The 21,145-nt window shown below is 38.1% G+C and overlaps 1 long non-coding RNA gene across 1 annotated transcript; it reads right to left on the bottom strand.

Moving 5' to 3' along the window:
• Positions 1 to 1,706: 1,706 nt before the first annotated feature.
• LOC139127774 (uncharacterized) lies at positions 1,707 to 12,587 on the bottom strand. Its single transcript, XR_011551121.1, has 6 exons — positions 12,437 to 12,587; positions 9,009 to 9,093; positions 7,247 to 7,320; positions 6,665 to 6,766; positions 2,577 to 2,634; positions 1,707 to 2,125 (listed from the first exon to the last, which is right to left on the bottom strand). It is a non-coding gene; the product is annotated as an uncharacterized lncRNA (long non-coding RNA).
• Between the last annotated feature and the right edge of the window lie 8,558 nt (positions 12,588 to 21,145).

Raw genomic sequence — 21,145 nt, 5'->3', positions numbered from 1 at the left:
GACCATGAAGTCACTTCAAGATTACTATTGCAATCTAAAGCAGATATTGATGCACAGACCAATGTAAGTAATCTCCACTGCAATGTCACATTGTAGCTAGCAAGTCACTCATAATTATATATATATATATATATATATATATATATATATATATATATATATATATATATATTTATGACATGGTGATGTGATATCGAATAGTTAAACGTTTTGTGAATAAATTAATCCTTTCATTAATTATGACGGCAAGCAGTATTATAAAAAATGTTTGCGTCATCTAGTGAAAACAAATATTAATGCACATACAAATTGAATGTAAAACATTGAAAAGTCTGCATATTAATTTTTGTCAAAGCTGAAATGAAGGTAAATGGAAGTATTATGCCCGATTCGTGTCAGTAACACACTGGAGTGCTTTCGAGAAAGTGAATTAAAAGTTGCATTACTGTCACGAAAGCATGGTGCACACTAAACGCTACACAATTGTATACACACATTAATGTGTGATATCATGTCATAAAGATATCAGCACGACTAAACATCAATATCTATATTTAACAGGTTCCGGATTAATTTCGGAATTTCTATTGCGTTTCGGAAAAGTACATTTCTCAGACTGTTTGAATGTACATACATTTTCTCCTCAATGTGGACATATCAAATCATGACATAAACTTTCTATAATCACTTTCAATTTTAAGAGTAGGGTAGGTTAAAAGCTGCTGTTTGGCAAATAAATTTTCCAATTTTATTTTATTTGCAAATGTATGTCACAATGTTTTTACATGTCCCAATAATTCAGGCAATATTTATAGGATCTGCAATATATTTGAAAACCTTCTCCTTGTTGACCAATATATTAGTCAATATTTTGAAACTATACTATATATTTGAAAATATTTTTTTAAGTTCAACAATATATTTGACAATATATTTTGACATAGCAAATAAACTGCCAAATTAACATCTTCCCATTCATCTGATTTCCTGTCTTCACCATTTGCATTTTTGCTTACAAATTTACACTTTGTTGCTTCAACTCCTTATTTCATTTATTACTAATTATTCTACCATTTGGTGTTTTTCACAAAAATATTAGCTGCTTTGCAACACTGCACATCATGCAGCCAAAGAAAGGTTACCGAAAGAAATTCAAGACCTGTAGCATAAACGTCCCTTTCACTTTCATAATATCCATACCATGTAAAAGTCTGCAAGCATGAGTGTGTTTTCAGTACATTTTACAAACTCTTTGGAACAAAGATTTGTGGGTAGAGAAGCTGGGAGGTCAAGGCCTATTAATCCACTGTTGGTTCTCTGTCAAGAATTTGCCAAACATTTGCCAAGGTGCGGACACAAAACAAAGAATTTCTGAATACTTTGGCCTTACTTTTATAAAATGTAGTGAAAATCATTAAATTCAAAAAGTCTTGTGTTTGTCTTGAATAGTTTACAAGTTGAAAGTACCGGTACACTGGAGACAGCTGAGAACTTAGATTTTCCCAATGACATTGAAGAGCTCACAAGGAGACAAATCACACGTAGAGTTTATACTATCAGAGTCTCTCTAAATTTGACGACTTTCCTGTGCTTTTGTCAGCAGCTTTCCAGAGTATATGTGGTCAAAATTCCATTTTGTATGAGTATGCAAAAATGGACCTTTCCAGAGGCATAGAAACCAATACACAAAAAAAAACACATGATGCTTAAACTTCATTAAATTTTATTTATTTAAACTTTATTCCTTCCTTACATGTAGTGCTTTCCAATGTATACAGTTCCCAACTTCTCTACTCCTTGCTATGATGAAGCAGCTACCTTTAACATCCTCCCCTCATTAATTTTACATCAACCCCCACAGGTGATATGTTGTTCCATTATTTTTGTTTATTATTTATACTGAGTCCGGTTGGATCGTCCCCATACAGTTGTATTCCAATAGGGTATAGTGATATTTTTGTTTCTAACTTCTACTCAGTCTAGTTTGATGAATTGCAGCTCCTTGCAAGATATGAACTATTACTGTTTCCCCTGAGATCTTCAAGATGTGGCTGACAGAGTTCATCGTAAAACATGACAATCCAGTCCCCCTCCTTAAAAGTTCATCAGTCATGACTTCTTTAACCTAAAAGAGAAGCAAAAAGGACCTTGCATTATTGGTACCGTTAAACTGAATTTACTTATAAACTGGATCACAATTCATGGAATGTCTATGGCAAGCTGCAGTCATCACAAAATAACACACATGTTAATAATGAAGTCCTGAGGTAGAGATCAAATCGTTATTTCAGACCTGTAAGATGCATCAGCTTAGTCCGCAAAGCTTCAGTTATAGAAGATAAAGTTCGTAGTAGGTCAGCGTAATAAAATACAACTGTTAGTCATATTCATATTTGTTGATCATGTTCCCTACAACCACCTCAATAAAATCAGAAACCACGAAATGAACTAAAACAAAGTCATGTCAGTACTCATTTATGTACCTTTTGTATTCTTTATACAATGCGCATTCCATACCAGGCGATAGGAATTGTCAGCCCTGTGCAATTGTATGCATTTACTGTAAAGACAATTACCTTGCTTAGGTCTCTCTTTCAATCTTAACTTGAGTTGTGAAGCTTCTTTGGCTCAAATCTGTGAAATGAAGAAAAATAGCGTCAATGACACTGTAGCTCCCATCCTGGACTATTTAGTGTTTGTTCTCTGGTCAGATATTTGAACATGTGTGAAAGGGATAAAGTGCATGAAGTGAAAATACTAAAATGTAATGTACTGGAGACAGTGAAATATGTTTAATGTATTTATTCAGAATATAAAATGGAAAAAATACAGAATTAGAAATATCGAATACTGTGATACAACCATTAAATCAACAAGTCATTGACAATGACATAGTCCCCACTTGTAATAGGAGTATTAGTTTTGATGGGGCAGGGAAATGTGGTCATTAAGAAGTATCACTGGAGTGTATATGTTGAGATCTATGGGCACATAGGTCTATGTTGTTGTTCCCAATTTGAAACACATGAGGCATGTCTAAGTTATGGTTCTAAATCGGGGAAAAAGATCAGACCTCTAGCAGTATTGGCCAGCCAAGAAATACATATGCGCATAATAAATGAGGTACAAGATGTGACATCTTAAGGTCTAATATCCTATCAAAATTGGAGGGTATAGAACTAGTGGTTACTGAGACAGGGCTTGACAATTTTTTTCCTGTTCACTTGTCCGTGGGACAAGTGGATTTTCAATTTCATTTGTCCTAACAAAAATTTTACTTGTCCTCCATTTGTAATAATCAGGACCAAAATGCGACGAATTCCGTAGCGGCTTTCAGGGCTTTCTTATTTTGGTAATTTTCGCCGATGTTGATGCCGATTTCTCTCAAAAGTTCACATTGAAATAGCCCTGCGTATGGTCTGTGTGTTCCTGGCGTTATACAGCCTCCACCACAAGAGGCCGTATAACGCCCGGAACACAGACCTGTACGCAGAGCTAACATTGAAGTTACATATCATACATCGGCTTCCCGTGTTTGGCAAGCATAAATGCCATCGTAAAAAGATATGTCAGTTTCTGTCTCTGGTCGTCGTCATTCGGTTTACGCATTGCGAGTGCATGCGATCGGGGTGTTGGCAAGTGAAAACTAATCGGGCTCAGCGGGACCCGAAAATTTCCACAATAATTGTCCAAGTCACGATCTCATCTGTGATGCGCCAAACAGTCCAAATGCGGTTGACTAAACTTGTGAGACCTTATCGATTCAACGCGAAACATGTAGCATCCGTCAAGAAAAGCATTTCGCTTCCCCAGTGGCTTGGCAATGGTGGGGTACTTGAGACACGACGTACAGAACATTGTGGAACCGTCATATTTCAACCAAGGCCACTGTGCTTTACATTTCGGGAGTAACATCTACGGCGACTTTCCTCATCATAACGCTTATGTTTAGATCTTTTGTCAGAAACATTGTTCTAATTATCACATCGAGTCGTCGATTCTCAGATGATCCCACTCACGCTGGCCCTCGTGGTGCCGTCGTAAATCATCACAACGTCGTTTTTCAGAGTTACACAGAGCCCATCGTCGTAAACCACGCGCCTCTTTGCGGCAACAGCTTTGCTTGATTTTTGCGTAGGTCTGCAGAGCGGAAATTACGCTCTGGCTCGCAAAAATGCACAATGCCTTGTTTGCGTTTAAGTGGAAATATTACTGTAAAATACTCATATTTACAGTGATCACTCCACAAACTATCTGCCAACAATGTTTGTCTACCTCGCAAGGCCGCTTAAAATGATTTTGAATTACAGCATGGTCGATCGCCTTTAAGTAATATGATTGGGTTTTTACCTAATTTGTTGGGGCGGAGCAGTCAGCATACAACAAAGAAATGCTGTTTACGCCAAATTTTGAGCGACTTATTAAATAGGAAGATGAAACAATTTCATGACGATCATCGAAAAATTGCAACATTGTGTGAGTCGGCAAGGGAATCTCAGAAAAACATCACAGTTGTATCTAAAAAAAGTCAGTGATTGACATTTATTTTGTGTGAACGACAACGCAAATCGGGCAATATGTGCACAAACCCCAACTTATGTTCGCGTTGATTGCGCCAGAAGTTGTATAAACAACTTGTCCGGCGGGAGACCACATTTTATTTTTGACTTGCCTGAACGTAAATTTCACTTGTCCCGGGCGTCGGGTGATAGGAATTGTCAAGCCCTGTGAGATATGCATATATATGTATAATCAAGGTCAAAGGTCAACGAGGAAAAAAAAATTATATTGCTAATTAATCCCTATATGCCAAAAAATAGCTCTATTTGCTTGCCCAGAATTAGATGTGTGCATTATTGATGAGGTAAAGCATGTGTTGTCATAAGGTCTCCCATCCTACTAAATACAAAGGACATAGCACTTGTGGTTACTTATTTATTGACATAAACATATATTTTAGGTAAAAGGTCATCGAGGTCACATGACATTTGTTCAAAAAATTTCTATCCTATAGTTATCCCTATATACCAAAAATCAGACATCCAGCTCTATTGGCTTGCTCAGAATGAGATATGTGGATAATTAATGAGGTACAGTATGTGGTGTCATAAGGTGTCCAATCATACCAAATATGAAGGGTGTAGCACTTGTGGTTACTGAGTTATGGACAAATATGTATATTTGAAGTCAAAGGTCACGGAGGTCACGTGAAATTTTGTCAAAAAAATTTTATTGCTAAGTTATCCCTATATACCAAAAATCAGACCTCTAGCTCTATTGGCTCGCTCAAAATTAGATATGTGCATAATTAATGAGGTACAGTATGTGGCGTCATAAGGTGTCCAATCATACCATATATGAAGGTGGTAGCACTTGTGGTTACTGAGTTATGGACAAATATGCACATTTGAGGTCAAAGGTCATTGAGGTCACATGACATTTTGTCAAAATATATCTGCGTGAACGGATGGACTCATGGCTGGACGAACAGATGGACATGACCCAATCTATAAGCCCACTGGACTTCATCCGTGGGGACTAAAAATTGTGTCACTGCATCCTTTTTGCAATATGAATATGATGAGAAACTAAATTTTTATTTTTCGTGGCCTTATACATGGGAGTCTATGGAGATCTGCCTTAGACATGGGAGTCTATGGACGTGTAAACTAAAAATATTCAAATTTTACCACGATTTGCCCAAATCTGGGAAAGGTCACTCCTATGCACTTCCACACCAAGTTTCAAATCAATCGGACTTGTGGTTTCAGAGAAGATTTTTTGACCAAAAATGGGAGAAAATTACAAAAAAATTCATGAAAAATAGCAAGTCAAACATACTGACCCAAGATGCGCACAATCATTTCAGGTCAGCCCAAAGTACTTACATGCTAATTTTTCATGTAATCTGCTCAGTGGTTATTGAGTTTTTCAATTTTGAATGTTTTTACATTTTTTCACTTAATTTGCATATTTTTGGCGATGACAACTTCATTTGAACAAAATCTCATCTAAAGCCCATCATCCATGTACACACCAAATATCAAGATAAAATGTGCAGCGCTTTTGGAGTTTTTGATGTTGACGGACAGACATACAGACAGTTCCCTAGCCTATAAGAATAGCTTCCATTGCCATATATACATATGGCTATGGGAGCTAAAAATTACATTAATATTACTCATAAATACCATACAGCTCATTGTGTATGGAAAATGTCAGGATTTAGCAATGTAGCATCTGCAGAACACAAACAATGCCTAAAAGATATCATGAAGTCTTGAGTTTAACTTCAAAAATTTCATAAAAGACCTGGAACTGTCCACTGTTATATTCCCATTTCACAACAAACAGTGTGTGTGTGCGCTATAGCGTATGAGCAGGAAATAAATTGACTATGTCACTGTAGTCATGACTTTTGGAAACATTTCGGCTTTCTGTCATTCATTTAGAATAAACAAATGTGAATGATCTAAGAGGGTGACAGGCTTTGAAGTGCATATGCATCCAAAACACATTCTGCGTAATTTTGATAATTCAACAAAAGAATTGTGATGTGACTTTGATACCTATTTAATTTGACACCAAATCTTGACAATCAGGTGAACACTTACATCGAACCACTATCACAAATCCCCTGATAACAGATTAAACTATGTCTTACCCTTGTCTTTGCAGTTCCTCTGATGCCACTTGTATGTGGTGTACTCTGTGACTCCTCTGTAGTCATTTGGCTATAGGGTATACTCCGTGACTCTTTGTTGCTCTTAGGTGTATGGAAAATGGAAGATGCATAAAGATTTTTCAGAATGAAATGTTTTGCACTTCATGTCAAAATATAGAGTACCAAATTTTAAGGGAAGCATACAAATTGATGATGAATAAAGTCATTTTTGTTCTGCATTTTTGTTCTAATGATAGCAACATATCGTAAGTGCATGTGACACTGGATTACACATTCAAGTGGAAAACATGCTTTAAATAAACATTTACCTTGTTCCAAAGTGATTCTGTATAGTGCAAGTGAAACACCAACAATTATCTCCATGATCACAGGCACTGTTGTGAAGATTAATGTACATTTGCAGGATTCTAAACTCGGCTTGTACGTGCAACTTTGAAATACAGTAAATTTTCCATCAGGTTCAAACTCATATTGGATGGTATCCAGTCACCTGGCGAAGATGCCACAGCCAAAATAAATGTCAAAAGCTATGTGTTTTCACATGTTCCTAGATTTACTTACAGTCAGATTTTCCATGTTGTGTACACTACATCTGCAGAATTCTTGAAAGGTGTTTAGAGCCCCAAAGTTAGTGTCTGAAAAGGGAATACATTTTTGTCAAAAATCAAACAACATTCGTGAAAGATTACTATTCACATGTGACACAACACTATGCAACATGTTTTATGGTATGGTATACCACTGTAGCATAATTTTATTAATTACCAGAACTGAAGGCAACACATCTTTGTATAATTCATTGCTTTCATTCATTCATTCATCAGAACTCTGATTCTTTAATCATTTAATCACTTTAATTATATAATTTTCTGTATAAATATTATCATGTAGGTCTGTTGCTGCTAAATATACCAAGAGAATGGATCTGAATAACTTGCCATGCTTGAACGTATTTTGTAACCTTGGTCAATGCCAGGCTAGCATAAGGATGACCAATTAAGGTTAAAATCTGCAAATTCTGGGATTGCACTACACCTGTCATTTCATCTGCATTTGCTTGAGCGTTTGGATGACATAAACATTTGCATATTTCAAAGCAATTACATTCACAAAGAGATGCTAAAACCCAGGGTTCTCCAATGAATTTTTGACGGAGTAGCAAACAATTTGTACTAAATTTGCTTAATCGTTTACACATATTTGCACAAAATTACATCAGGAGATGTTGCATCTAGGCAGAGTCACTTGTTGTAGAGGGAATGTGATCTAGGGTCAAGGTTAACTTTTTGCTTGGTACTTTACATTTACTTGGGGGCTGTGCATAATTAAAGTATGCGTACAGTAAACCAAATTTCGGTTTTTAGGCGGGTGGGGGAAGGGAGTTTGACTGTATTGTAATTACTGTGCGCAAAAATTACACGACATGATTTTATATCTCTACATCTCGCTACATGTTCTTATAATCGCAATATACCACGCTATTCTGTTCCTCCTGTACCAGGCTAGTGCATTGTGGCACCAGTGCTACATCAGCATTTCTCAGACAAACATGTGGTTCAGTGCACATGTATAACTTTAAAATCATACACTGTTTCAATTTATTTCATTCTGATGGTTGCGTCATTGTTGAGTTGGCAGAAAATGAGTCAAAAAAGGAAAGATTTGCAGGTGATTCATCATATTACAAAGATTCGGTGCAAAACTACATTGTTACACATTTGTTGCAATGTCATATTGACATGATTACCAGTTGTAGGTATGCTGATACTGGATGTGTCTTGGTTGGATTTTCACAATTCCAAACTTTCATTTGAGGTCAAAGGTCACCGAGGTCACGTGACATTTTGTCAAAATGTCCGAGATATCTGCGTGAACAGATGGACTCACGGCTGGACATGACCCAATCTACCGGTATAAGCCCCCTGGACTTACTCTGTCACTGCATCCTTTTTGCAATATGAATACGATGAGAAACTAAATTTTTATTTTTCTTGGCCTTATACATTGGAGTCTATGGAGAACTGACTTATAGATGGGAGTCTATGGAGAACTGCCTTATACATGGGAGTCTATGGAGGTGTAAACTAAAAAAAGTCCTCTAACACAGCCGAATTTGATCACATGGTGAAACAAATCGACGTGCATCTGTACGGGGTAGGGCACTATCCTTGTGCAAAGTTTGAAAGAAATTGACCACGGCAAGTCTGAGATATCTGCGTGCACAGACGGATACATGGACGCATGCACAGACATGACCAAACCTATAAGTCCCCTCGGACGGTGTCCGTGGGGACTAAAAACAAGTAAACGTTTCCACACTTACATGTACATGGGATTTTCCTTCTGCATCAGACCGCCGATGCTTCTCTGCAAGCTCCTCATATTTTCTTATTTCTTCAAACATCCTCCTGCGAATTAAATTGAGAAATACCACAATATTACAGCTTAGGATATCAAAAATTTAGGAACATGGTACTTAAGCTGATATTTATACTAACAATATAGCTGCATGTTTCATGATGGTTATCTGGTTATTTGGGGTGCACCTACAAAAACCTCTATGCTCTGTGTTAAAAGCAGTAAAATTTGTACTTTGCATGCAAAATAAAAAAACATAAGAGGTTGAGGAGAATTACAGTATTCCTAGCATGCCAGACATATGCACAATATATACAGTGCCATCATCTTGTTAAACGTCGTACCAAATATAACTGTTCATCTTCGAAATAAACTAGAATTCAAATCCAATACTTTGATGATGTAGTAACTTAAAAATTGATTGCATGGAAATTGAACAGAAAATCATCAGGAACATTTGCTCAACACATAAACAAATGCTGTCGATCACTACGTAACTGGTCAACTGGACTCAATGTCAACTGGACCCTGCATCTGAGTCAACAGGAGTGGATCCTAACACATTTTGCCGAAGCACCCTGGCCCTAATCAATTTCACTCAAAAGATGAATTTTTTCATGTTATGATCTACTACTTGCAGTGACATTCTGGAACGTGATGAACACAAATCAAAAACTAACCCCTTAGAACTTGACTGTCATCGTACAGATGAATAGGTATAAATACATGTGAACATCAGAATTCAGTGAAACTTGTGTTGGTAAATCTTACAATAAGAATAGAAGAATTATGATTGAAACTCTTTTTTTCTGATCCCCTCTAAACTTTAAAAAAATGTGTAATCCCCCTATACAGTTTATATGATCATGAATTGTCAAGTCAAATACTAGCAAGATATACGTGCCGAAGCAAATAAACATGAAATGTGAAGTTCTGCTTGCATATGTTCAACGTTCCCTTTTATTGTCACTCACATTATTATTGTGTAGTCCAGTGTGCACTTAAACCAACATGTATTTCAAGACACTCTGTGTCATTTTTATGTATTGCTGAAATTTCTGTGTGAAAGCCCTATATCTACAAGTGAAACAGAAATTTTCTTGCATCACCAACTACCTGTTTGCTTTTTGGCACATTATATTGGCAAACTGCTGTTATAGAAATTTGGCAGCTATTTGTAGAGCTACATGTACACAGGCAAGTTCTTAGACTGATTCTTTTTTAGATTCATCGATGGACATTTATATTTACATGTATCAAACTAAGCTAACTTGAGTGAATCAAATCTGGAAAGGTCACACATTGTAGCCCACTGAAGAGAACCCAAATAAAGCTTTGCCGAACTGTGAAAAACTGCTGACAGTGACCTACAAGGGTATTGTTTTTTACAAAAAGTTAGATATACATGTATATACTACCAAGATGCTCCTTATAATAGTTTTATAAAGTTGACAATACTGGAAGGTTAAAATATTCAATCAAATAATTTTTTTCTATTTTTTAAATTTTGAATGGAATACTAGGAAATTTGGTGAAAACCAAAAACATCAATTTATTCACAAGTGATTTCATTTCAATTAGTTTCTCTACTTTCCAAATTTTACTGAAAAAGTGGTGTGTCATTGTACATTTATAGAAAAATCAAGCACAGTGGCTCCATCTTTTGTATTTCACATATTATTATAATTCCCCAGAATTCATAAAATATATGCAAAAGTATAATAACTACAATTTTTCTGATCATACACTCTGATGCGAACAATATTACAACAACAAAATATACCGCAATTATACAGTGTCGCTCAAATTTGATCAGATTTGGTACATACCAAAGATCAACAATAAGTGTTATTATACGTTGATGTTATGACAATTTCTGAACAGTACAACCAGAAAAACAACAAGAAATATTAAACCAGAAAATGAAGAATGACAAAAGTAAATAAGGTCTGAAACTTTAGGTACTGAAGGTCAACTTTAGCAACATGCATAGCAGAGAATCTTTCTACCATGGATGTACAAAAATAGACATCCATGGTTTCAGCAGATCTGTTAATATGTCTCAGTTCATAAACAATGACAGGAAATGACCAATTAGCTGTTTCAACTGCTACCACTCCCAAACATAATGTAGGTATCCTGCATACAAATAGGTTAAAGGTCAAAATCCTCTTATCAGATGTGTGGGCTGATTCAGTTCACTGCCACCACTCCTGCACACTTGCAGTATTTCCCTTTTTCTTACCTCATTTGCACATTTTTGACACTGATGTGTACATTTGAACAAATTCACATCTCAACCCTTACATCTACCTGTACACCAAATACAGAGATGGTAGCTTTGGCGGTATGGGAGCCTTTGTGTGTGACGGACATACATCCGCACATACATACCCACAAATATACAGACATACAGATGCCACTCAGACTCATCATATAAGCTCTTTTTGGTATTTATATATAAAACCAAATATGAGCTAAAAAATGACATTTTCATTGTTTGGCTTTTTTTGTATTAGGCCTATTATGTATGTTCATCCTCTATTTTTGAAATTACTAGTGACGTCGCGGTGACCTCTCAACTTATAAAAACAAACTGAGTACATGTAATTCGTCCTGTGATATCGATGACCATCGTTTATCATATGGACATTGCCAGTCTCACATTGAACTGAAATCAAACTTTAACTTGGGGAAAAAATCAGTCCTGGGATCTGTGATTGTTCATGGGGAGCGGATGCCGGCCACAATATCTCAGTTTGTGTTTAGAAGGTGAGAGGTCATCCTCCGTTACTGTAGTGACGTTCTGCAGAGAGCCTCGACACTGTTTTACGTTGGTTAGCAAAATGGCGGCCTCCGGGTAGTCATGTCGATTAAAGCTAGAAAAAGGTGGTATTTCAGTGAATTTTAAGCGGATTTCTGGTCGCGGTGAGTCCCTAATAACCAAGCTGTCGATGAGTGTTGGTAGTTGGTATTTTGATGGAAACCTTTCGAAATATCGCCATTCTACGCAGTTTCCCATAGCTGTGGTGGCGGGGTTAAAATCGTAAATCAAAACCAGCCCGTAAAAGGTAGGAATCCCCTCTGAAAACACCACTGCTATGGACCCACAGCTAGGCGTAAACAATGGTTGTCGGTCTCGAGATGCGAATAATAGTTACGCCCGATAAATAATGCCACTCAGGTCCAACCCCGTGATAATATACCAAATACGGAACACAAACTATGAGCGGGTTCAGAAAATTACAGTACATACTACTAGGTTCGCGTAACGTAAACAATAGCGAATCGTTTCTGGAAGCGTTACTGCTGAGAGGTGGACCGCGGGCACACTACAAATCAAGTGCATAGCGAAAGGATGAAACAAGATTTGAATGAATAAAGAATACATACCTTTTGATGTGTGCCAAGAGCGGAATGCAACAGAACAAAATCGCAATACGCGAAGCGACGCGACATCGACAGTTCAAAAATGGCGGCTTGGCTTGACTCGACTCGACTGGGCTTTGTTCGTGACGTAGGGGTAGGGTCACGTGACACTTGGCTTGCTAACTCCTTAGGTAGCCCGCCGGCCGTCCGTCAAGATCCAGGTAACTTCGCAGAGAAGAAGCGATTATATGCCCGACTTTCATCTAAAAGATGAACTCATACAGGAAACCGGCATTTGAAATTATTAAATTTACAAAAGTAACAGCATCTTCAAGAAATAAAGGCATTCTATTTCGACCGTTGTAGGAATCGCTCCCAATCTGATTCAAATCAGATGTAGAGTACGGCGACGTATTTTCTAGCTGTCGCCTCTAGGCAAGAGAATACCGCGCAAGTACAGGCGTCGCCGTGTTCTACATTTTAATCAGATTGGAATCCGCTCCTCACTAAGTCTTGTCCATGGTATAATGAGTTTCATGCCACAATTGAAAGCCTAGCCACTTAGTGTTGCTATGGCGGTATTTGCATTTCGGGCACATAAAATCACAGTAAAACAATTTTAAGAAGGACGAGGTATCGCTACCGTCAACGCAATAGATTACAAAATTAATATGCTAAGGTCAAGCATTCAACACTCAATACTTCCATACTACACATAATTGAATGCAGATGACACTCAACAAATTGAGGATGAAGAGAGCACACCAACTAACTCAATGTATGGAAATAACAAAGAATTGACTATGGCACAATTGATTTCTATCCCCCAAAACAAACAACAAAAAAACAATCCAAACTCCACAATGTTGTAAAATTCATAAACCGCGACCAAACGATTCAACCACAGACAAAGAAAAATACTGTATGCGATTCAACATTCGCCGGACAAACAATCAGAGAATGTTCAAACCCCACGAACAGAATCTCGGAATACATAATTTTCTTCATAAAACAACCTGTTACTCGAACAAACTAAAGTCCCCCTACACGCAACCTTGCGAGCGCTTGGTGTTCTCTCAGTCTATGTACGCTAATTCACTGCATCATGAAGCGATCTGCCTGGAACACAAGAATGCTAGACTCGGAAACTCCGAAAACAAACCAAAAAAGTTAACCAACCAAATCAAATGCCAAATAGCTGTGCTATCGCTCACTCTCAGTAATGACAGGTTCGAATTGAACGACAATTTAAAAAAAAAAGAAACATGTGGTAGTAGCATACGAGCTTGAAAACGTCACCAGATATCATCGAAATTACTTTTCATTGAATTGAAAAGAAAATCATCTCAAATAATGACACAGAAATCTACTTTTGGAAAGAATCAAAAACCGACATATTTGCAATATCACGGTTACTCTACCCCACCGTGACAATATATATCATAATAAAAACCGATCTACCGACTTTCATCTCCAATGAACCTACATTAAATTGTCTTTTGAAAACTCACAAGAAATAAAATAGCTTGAAATTGAATATCTTATATAATGGCAAAAATTCCCAAAACACAAATTGTCTTTGCACAAGACCAACACACATTACACTGACAGATTCATTCGGGAATACGCATGCATAAAGTCCGGCCATATCTCAACAAGGTACAATGGAGAAATGAAAACAGAAACAAACAAATCTGTACAAGACGATCCAAATTAATGTTGACATCGTATCTCTTTTTTATGAGAAGAACGACAATGCTGACCCTTAAAAAGAAAAAAAAGATATCACAAGCAGTTGTTCAACTCCCACCCCCACCCCCACCCCAAAACCCCACAGATTTCGAAAGGTAATCGTCAAAGGATCAAACAATTAACATTTTCTACACTCAAGATCCGTTACATCTCGCCTGGCTTTCCCTTCAAAAGCACTCAAATTCACTACACTAAAATTCAGCTATGCAGACCTTGAACGTAACAACACAAAATTAACAGATACAGCGTAACAGAACAGGCCGCTTTCAATTTTAACATACCATTTGTATTTTCCTAAGGAGATGCAAGGCGGTGAGATAGAACACGTTACACCTTTGTAAACCGAAGTTTAAAATACTTTCAGCAACGTGAGGAATATTGCACTGTTAACTGTCTCATTCCCACCAATATAAGACTTTGGGAATACTGCTACACGAAACATGATCTGCTTCCGGGGCTAACTCCCATAGCAAGGCGTAGATGTCTCCCCCGGCGAACGAGTAACTTTTTCACCACAAAAAAAACAACAAAACTTGAGCATGGGTATATTTGATAACACAGCTCTCTATGGTTCAGTAACAAATATAATGTACCCAAGCTCTATAAAAACCTTCAAATGCTTCTACCCTCACAGAATAACTGTATTTAAAATTCGTGCATTTTTTAAAATTAAAACTCTGACAATTGAATGGGTCATTTATATACTTTGCAAGATATTGTCAACTTGCGTGGCCCATTTTTCGTGAAGTTGGATATGAATAATGGAAATACGGTTGACAAGTAACTGAACAAATATTTCTGAAATTCTGCTGAGATTAAATAACACAGCTAATATTTAAAAAGAATAAAAAGTATTAAGCTTGAATAGAGATACATATATTAATGCAGGCATGAATATAGATACATAAGAACATCCTGCCTCCGAATGAAAGATAACGCGAAAGATTATCATTGCGTAAGGAGCGGTCAAATTGCTGGTACTGGGCACAGCTCGAGATGGGGGGTTCTGTATTAGAATGCGTAGGTACCTACCCAGGATTTCAAATTTGTTCATGGCATGGATATCACTAAACTTTGGCTTTGGCTTTACCAAAATCAAAACAAATGCACATGACAAGCTCACAGCAAACCGGCATTGTTAAGCCCTACATAAAACGCAAGTCATCTGCATGACGATTTGCATATTCAACAGTGATAGTGACAATACAGGCTGACGACATCTTGTCTCATCTGCCAGTTACGATTTACGTAATTCATTTATATGAACGATGCATTTTCCTTCCTCAAACCTTGGAGCAAGAAATGTTTTACGTTTCTAGCTCCATGCTCAAATCATGGACCTAGCTAAAAATAGTTACGTGTATGCTCAAATTACAGGTACGGTTTATAGGAAAATGAGAGCTTGTGTTGGATCATTTGTGTCAGGAGCCAAGTCATTGGTTGATCTTTTTGGTCTTTACACGACATTATTACAAGACATGGTTTAGAGACAATTTTCTACGCAGATGACTCCAAGCTTTATGTTACCTGTTCTCATGCTTCTGCCCCCATTTCACAAATCGAAAATTGAATCGAGGAGATACGGCAGTGGATGAGTAACAACATGTTGGCAGTGAATGACAATAAGACAGAGGTTATAAGGTTTTCCTCAAAGTTTAGCAATGGGGGTGGGGCGACCACGAACTTGTAATGTACAGGTTGGCGAAATCAGCATTAACTCCTCTCCTGTAGTTCGTAGCCTTGGTGTAATTCTAGATATACCAACATCTATGTCAGCTCATGTTAGAAATATTTGTACGCAAACGTCTCTATATTAGTATCTCAACCGAAAAATAAGTTCATGCATTCATTACATCCTGGCTCGGAGGACACCGTGACATTTCACATTTCTCTGATATCCGATATTTACGGCTACTAGACTATACAATATCGAAGTTACATTGGCCTAGAAAGATCTAGAAGGAGCTGAAATCTCCAATATATAACGGATATTTATGCGCGATTTGACAGAATAAGTATCGTCTAGTATAGGAAATAGAGTCAGTCCTTGGAAGTCGGGTTTGACAAAACCCGTAAGGTGCACCTGCGATTTGACAGAATCTAGTATCGTCTACAGTATCAAAGCTAGAATCAGTCCTTGGAAATCGGGGTTGACAAGACCTACAAGGTGGTGAAATTTCCGATATATATCGGATATTTACCCGCGATTAGCATGAATCTAGTATCGTCTAGTATTGAAGCTAGAGTCAGTCCTTGGAAGTTGGGTTTGACCAGACACAGTCCCTCTAGAGGGACTAGTTACCTGCGATTTGACAAAATCTAGTATCGTCTAGTATCGAAGCTGGAGTCAGTCCTTGGAAGTCGGGTTTGACAAGACCCTTAAAAACTCCAGTATATATCGGATATTTACCCGCGGCTTGACAGAATCTAGTATCGTCTATTATCGAAGCTAGAGTCAGTCCTTGGAAGTCGGGGTTGACAAGAACCCTAAGGTGGTGAAATCTCCGATATATATCGGATATTTACCCGCGGTTTGACAGAATCTATTATCGTCCAGTATCAAAGCTAGAGTCAGTCCTTGAAAGTCGGGTTTGACCAGACCTGTAAGGTGATGAAATCTCCGATATATATCGGATATTACCTGCGATTTGACAAAATCTAGTATCGTCTATAGTATCGAAGCTAGAGTCAGTCATTGGAAGTCGGGTTTGACAAAATGTTTATGTCGCGATAAATAATCTCACAAACATTACACAAATTACCACGAAACCCCTCGACAAGGGCCGTGGCATCGTCATTGTCAACACAAAAGATTACATACACAAGAATGCGAAAAATAATTACGCAACATTCATAAATATGCAGATCGCTAAACGCATTGACAACGCGATCCAAACATTTATGTACTGGCTTCGCTACTTGAAGAACGGTAACATTGAATTCACTAAACATTCACGAACACAAACTGAGGAAAGAATGTACACAGGGACTGATGAGAAACCACACTCGGGTTTCGAAACGCAAGCGTCAAAGGGCCACTTTATCAACTTTTGTAACACCATAGGTCCAGCTGCGTCTCGCCATAAGCTTCCCCTCACAAACAAAACATTACCGTATACACACTAATCCAAACTTCCCTACATATCCTAAGCGAAACAAACATTATATTATCACAAACAATCAGATAAGAATCTAGAAACACATATCAGAAATGAATCAAACACTAAATCGGCACAAATCATTTTGTATAGTAAGGTGGGGAACCTCTTTCACATTTTTTACATTCACAGATCCGGCGTGCCGAGGCACAGGGCAAGTCATTTTAGTATCGTCTGGTATCGATATTAGAGACCCCAAATCCCCGAAAAACATCGGGTAAATATCGGCGATTTCACAGATCCGACGTGCCAAGAAACACAAGGCAAGTCATTCTAGTATCGTCTGGTCACAGTCCCTCCACGAGGGACTGTGGTCTGGTATCGATATTAGAGTCCCCAAATCGTCGAAAAATATCGGATAAATATCGGAGATGTCACAGATCCGGCGTGCCTAGGCACAGGGCAAGTCATTCTAGTATCGTCTAGTATCGATATTAGAGTCCCCAAATCGTCGAAAAATATCGGATAAATATCGGAGATTTCACAGATCCGGCGTGCCTAGGCACAGGGCAAGTCATTCTAGTATCGTCTAATATCGATGTAAGTGTCCCTAAATCGCCGAAAAATATTGGATAAATATCGGAGATTTCACAGATCCGGCGTGCCTAGGCACAGGGCTAGTATCGTCTAGTATCGATATTAGAGTTCCCAAATCGCCGAAAAATATCGGCGATTTTATTCACGCGGCTTCCATGGGACAACCGCAGTTCATTCTAGTATCCTCTAGTATCGATATTAATTCCGAAATCGTCGATATGTCAAACTTCGATACTAGATTGTAAATATGAGATATTTAAAAAGTGTGCAAGGTCGCGCCTTCATGTTTGCTCGATTATTGTAACAGTTAACTTTTTGGCTCACCAAATTATCAACTCAAGAAATTACAACTTGTTCAAAATTCTGCTGCACGTTTGGTCTCATTGACAACCAAAGCAGATCATATTCAACCTGTACTGTAGTTTGCACTGGTTTCCTGTTCATAAGCGTGTTGAGTTTAAACTTTTACAAAGTTTTACATTACATTGCTCCTCTATATTTGAAAGAACTTTTAAATATCCGCGTTCCTGGTCGCACCCTTCGGTCGACTGCTGAAGGTGCACTAAATTTGCATCAGCCAATCGGTAAAACCACTTTTTATGGCTATAGATCATTTGCTATTTCAGCTCCACGGTTGTGGAATAAGCTTCCTCCCGAGTTCCGCTGTTTTAACGACCATGTTGTTTTTAATTCTCATGTGAAAAAATTTAATTTGTAACTTACTTTTTACTTTACCTTGGTATGTTCTCCGCCTTGACACGTTGTTTTTACACGGAAGGCGTTTTTTTAAAGAAATAAATATTAATAGAATAACGAGCAACGCGCTGACCATTAACGTTTATATATGGGCAAGGGCGACAGGCTTTCCTCGAGCCTGCGCCCATAAATAAAATGTTAATAGTCAGAGCGGAGTCTGTTATTTCCATTATATTATCAACGAACCCAAGAAAACCGTCAAAATTTGCGATTATTTCCGGAGCGAATTACAACTGGGCCCTAGAACTGAACAATACGCGACGCACTGTCACGCGCGTTGTAAAAAAAGACAAATCCGGAGATCATTTCAGAAAAAAGTATCTCAACTTGGCCCACAAGTGTTCCATTTTATTTTGTAGTTGATTATAATTTACGTTTGAGCTGTAAAGTTACGATACTTTGAGTCGTTAATCTTATTATTCATATTCACGGGCATGTAAATAAACCATTACTGTGTATTTGTGGTCAGTCACGTGGTTCAGCTCGACCAATCAAAATGCGACGGGCAGTGCATGATAGTATTATTGTATGAAAACTGACACTAGTTTGTAACGCTGCATGCTGACAACACAGAGACCATACAGGCAATGCAGAGATCAACTACTGGTACATTTACTCCCATGCGACGAATTATCTTTCCAAACCGAAAAATGTATTTGCATTACAAATAAATGCGGCACACATAGCTTGTATCCAAGGGAAACTTGATCAATGCACGGTTACTCTATATGAAGTAACAAACAATTTGACTATAACGGTATGAGTTGAAATCAAAGAGATGGGTCCATACCAGAACAATGCATTGAGGTAATAGACATACCAGGGAGATATGGAGAGCATGCCCCATGTCGATATTGTCTATATTGAACGGTTATCACACACCTGTCAATAAATGTCGACCAAATAAATATGGCAAAGAGCACTAGTTTTGACAAGAAAGGGAGAGAGATCTTTTCGCAAGCGGGAGTCAAAGTCAAACAGGGGTTGCATTTCCATTTGCGATGTTGGCCTTGAGAGCTTGCGAAAGTTGGAATTTATTTTCGCAAAAATGTTTGCAAAAGGAATCTTCAAAACCGCATTTTTATCTTTTATTTTTGTGCACGTATTTGCGTTGAAGGTCTTTTGAATGCCACATGCCTGGCACAAGGTTACTATTTATTTCCAAGCTGCCACACGATGCCAGCATTTTCGAAGTTCAGCGAGTGGTTCGGTCGCGACGTGTGACTCACACTTATAATCGCAGCCACTGACTTGAATTAAGCATGACCGAAAAGTCCGACTTTTCGCATATTGGATTTGTACCTTAAGAAATTACACCTTTCATGCTCATAGTGTTCATGAAGTAGCCAAGCTTTGAGTCAGTCTCCACACATTAAACATAATGATCGCATGCATTGTGTTGTTGTAAATCGCTGACTGCATCACGGTTACTCTGTGGGGTAGACAAACCGTGACGTCGGGGATATGCTAATTGGGTAGAGTCCAGCTCATGAGTCCAGCTCCTGGCCATGAATGAATCACGTGGTGACGCTTGTGACGTAATTGTCCTAATAGCTGGGGCTGTTTTCACTGTCAAATAAGCAGTTTTATAGTATTGTTTGTCTTCTCTCTTTTACCGTAATAGTAGGACGTAAGACTTGCTCAAAGTCTGTATAGGCATATAAACAGAATGACCTGAAAGAGTAAACTTTTAAGAGTCGACTGTCGCGCTTGTAGCAAGCTGTTGCTTGGATCATGGAGCTACCAAAAGATTTGGTGGCTTCATGCTTGGATTGTGGGATAAATGTGTTGGCCAGCCAGTAATGCTGTAACTGCTGCCGAGAAAAAACCAAGCTGGGACCAGTCAAAGGTTTCAGGTGAATCGTTGCGTCAGTCTGAGGTTGCGTATACCGTACACACAGTGACCGAGGAGAGATCCTTGAGACTTGCTCAAAATTTCGAATTCTCCATTGGGCATGGAAACTTCACAGACAAGAATTTAACCTGACTTCTAAAATTTTCATTAGAGAATTAGCCAACCTTAGTACAGGCAATAGAGAGTTCTACTACCGGGGATCAAGTACAGAACAGGATCTTTTGCCATAGAAAAGCAGTCTTTCTGACTTGCTGATGTAAAATAATTACACCTTGAACATTGTCCCATATATGGAACAAACACTACTCTTGTCTTCACTGTCTGCGATCAGCCTGAGCTCGCAAATGCCACGGTTAAAAAAACTTTCAGGGTAAACAGCACGGACATCAAGATGTATTTGAAAGACGCCCAAACTATATTTAGAGTACGATATGAAGACGCAGACTAGGATAGGAAAGGCGGCGAAAAGTTAGCTTTATTACTCATTCTGTTGACCACGCTAGGCAAGCAATAATCACAGCGATACAGAATATCGGCACAAACAAATAAAGTGACTACACTAATGCTTCACAAAGTCCTGCTTCTGATTTCGAAATCAACTCGAAGTTTGAGGGCCATAGATATGCTTCTGTTGTCTCCAACGCCCATCTACATCATAATTACCGCTAAACCTTC

The sequence above is a fragment of the Ptychodera flava genome, unplaced genomic scaffold (genome assembly GCF_041260155.1).
Source record: "Ptychodera flava strain L36383 unplaced genomic scaffold, AS_Pfla_20210202 Scaffold_36__1_contigs__length_1797346_pilon, whole genome shotgun sequence".
In the NCBI taxonomy this organism is placed as follows: domain Eukaryota; kingdom Metazoa; phylum Hemichordata; class Enteropneusta; family Ptychoderidae; genus Ptychodera; species Ptychodera flava.
This window is presented reverse-complemented; position numbering and strand designations above follow the sequence as displayed.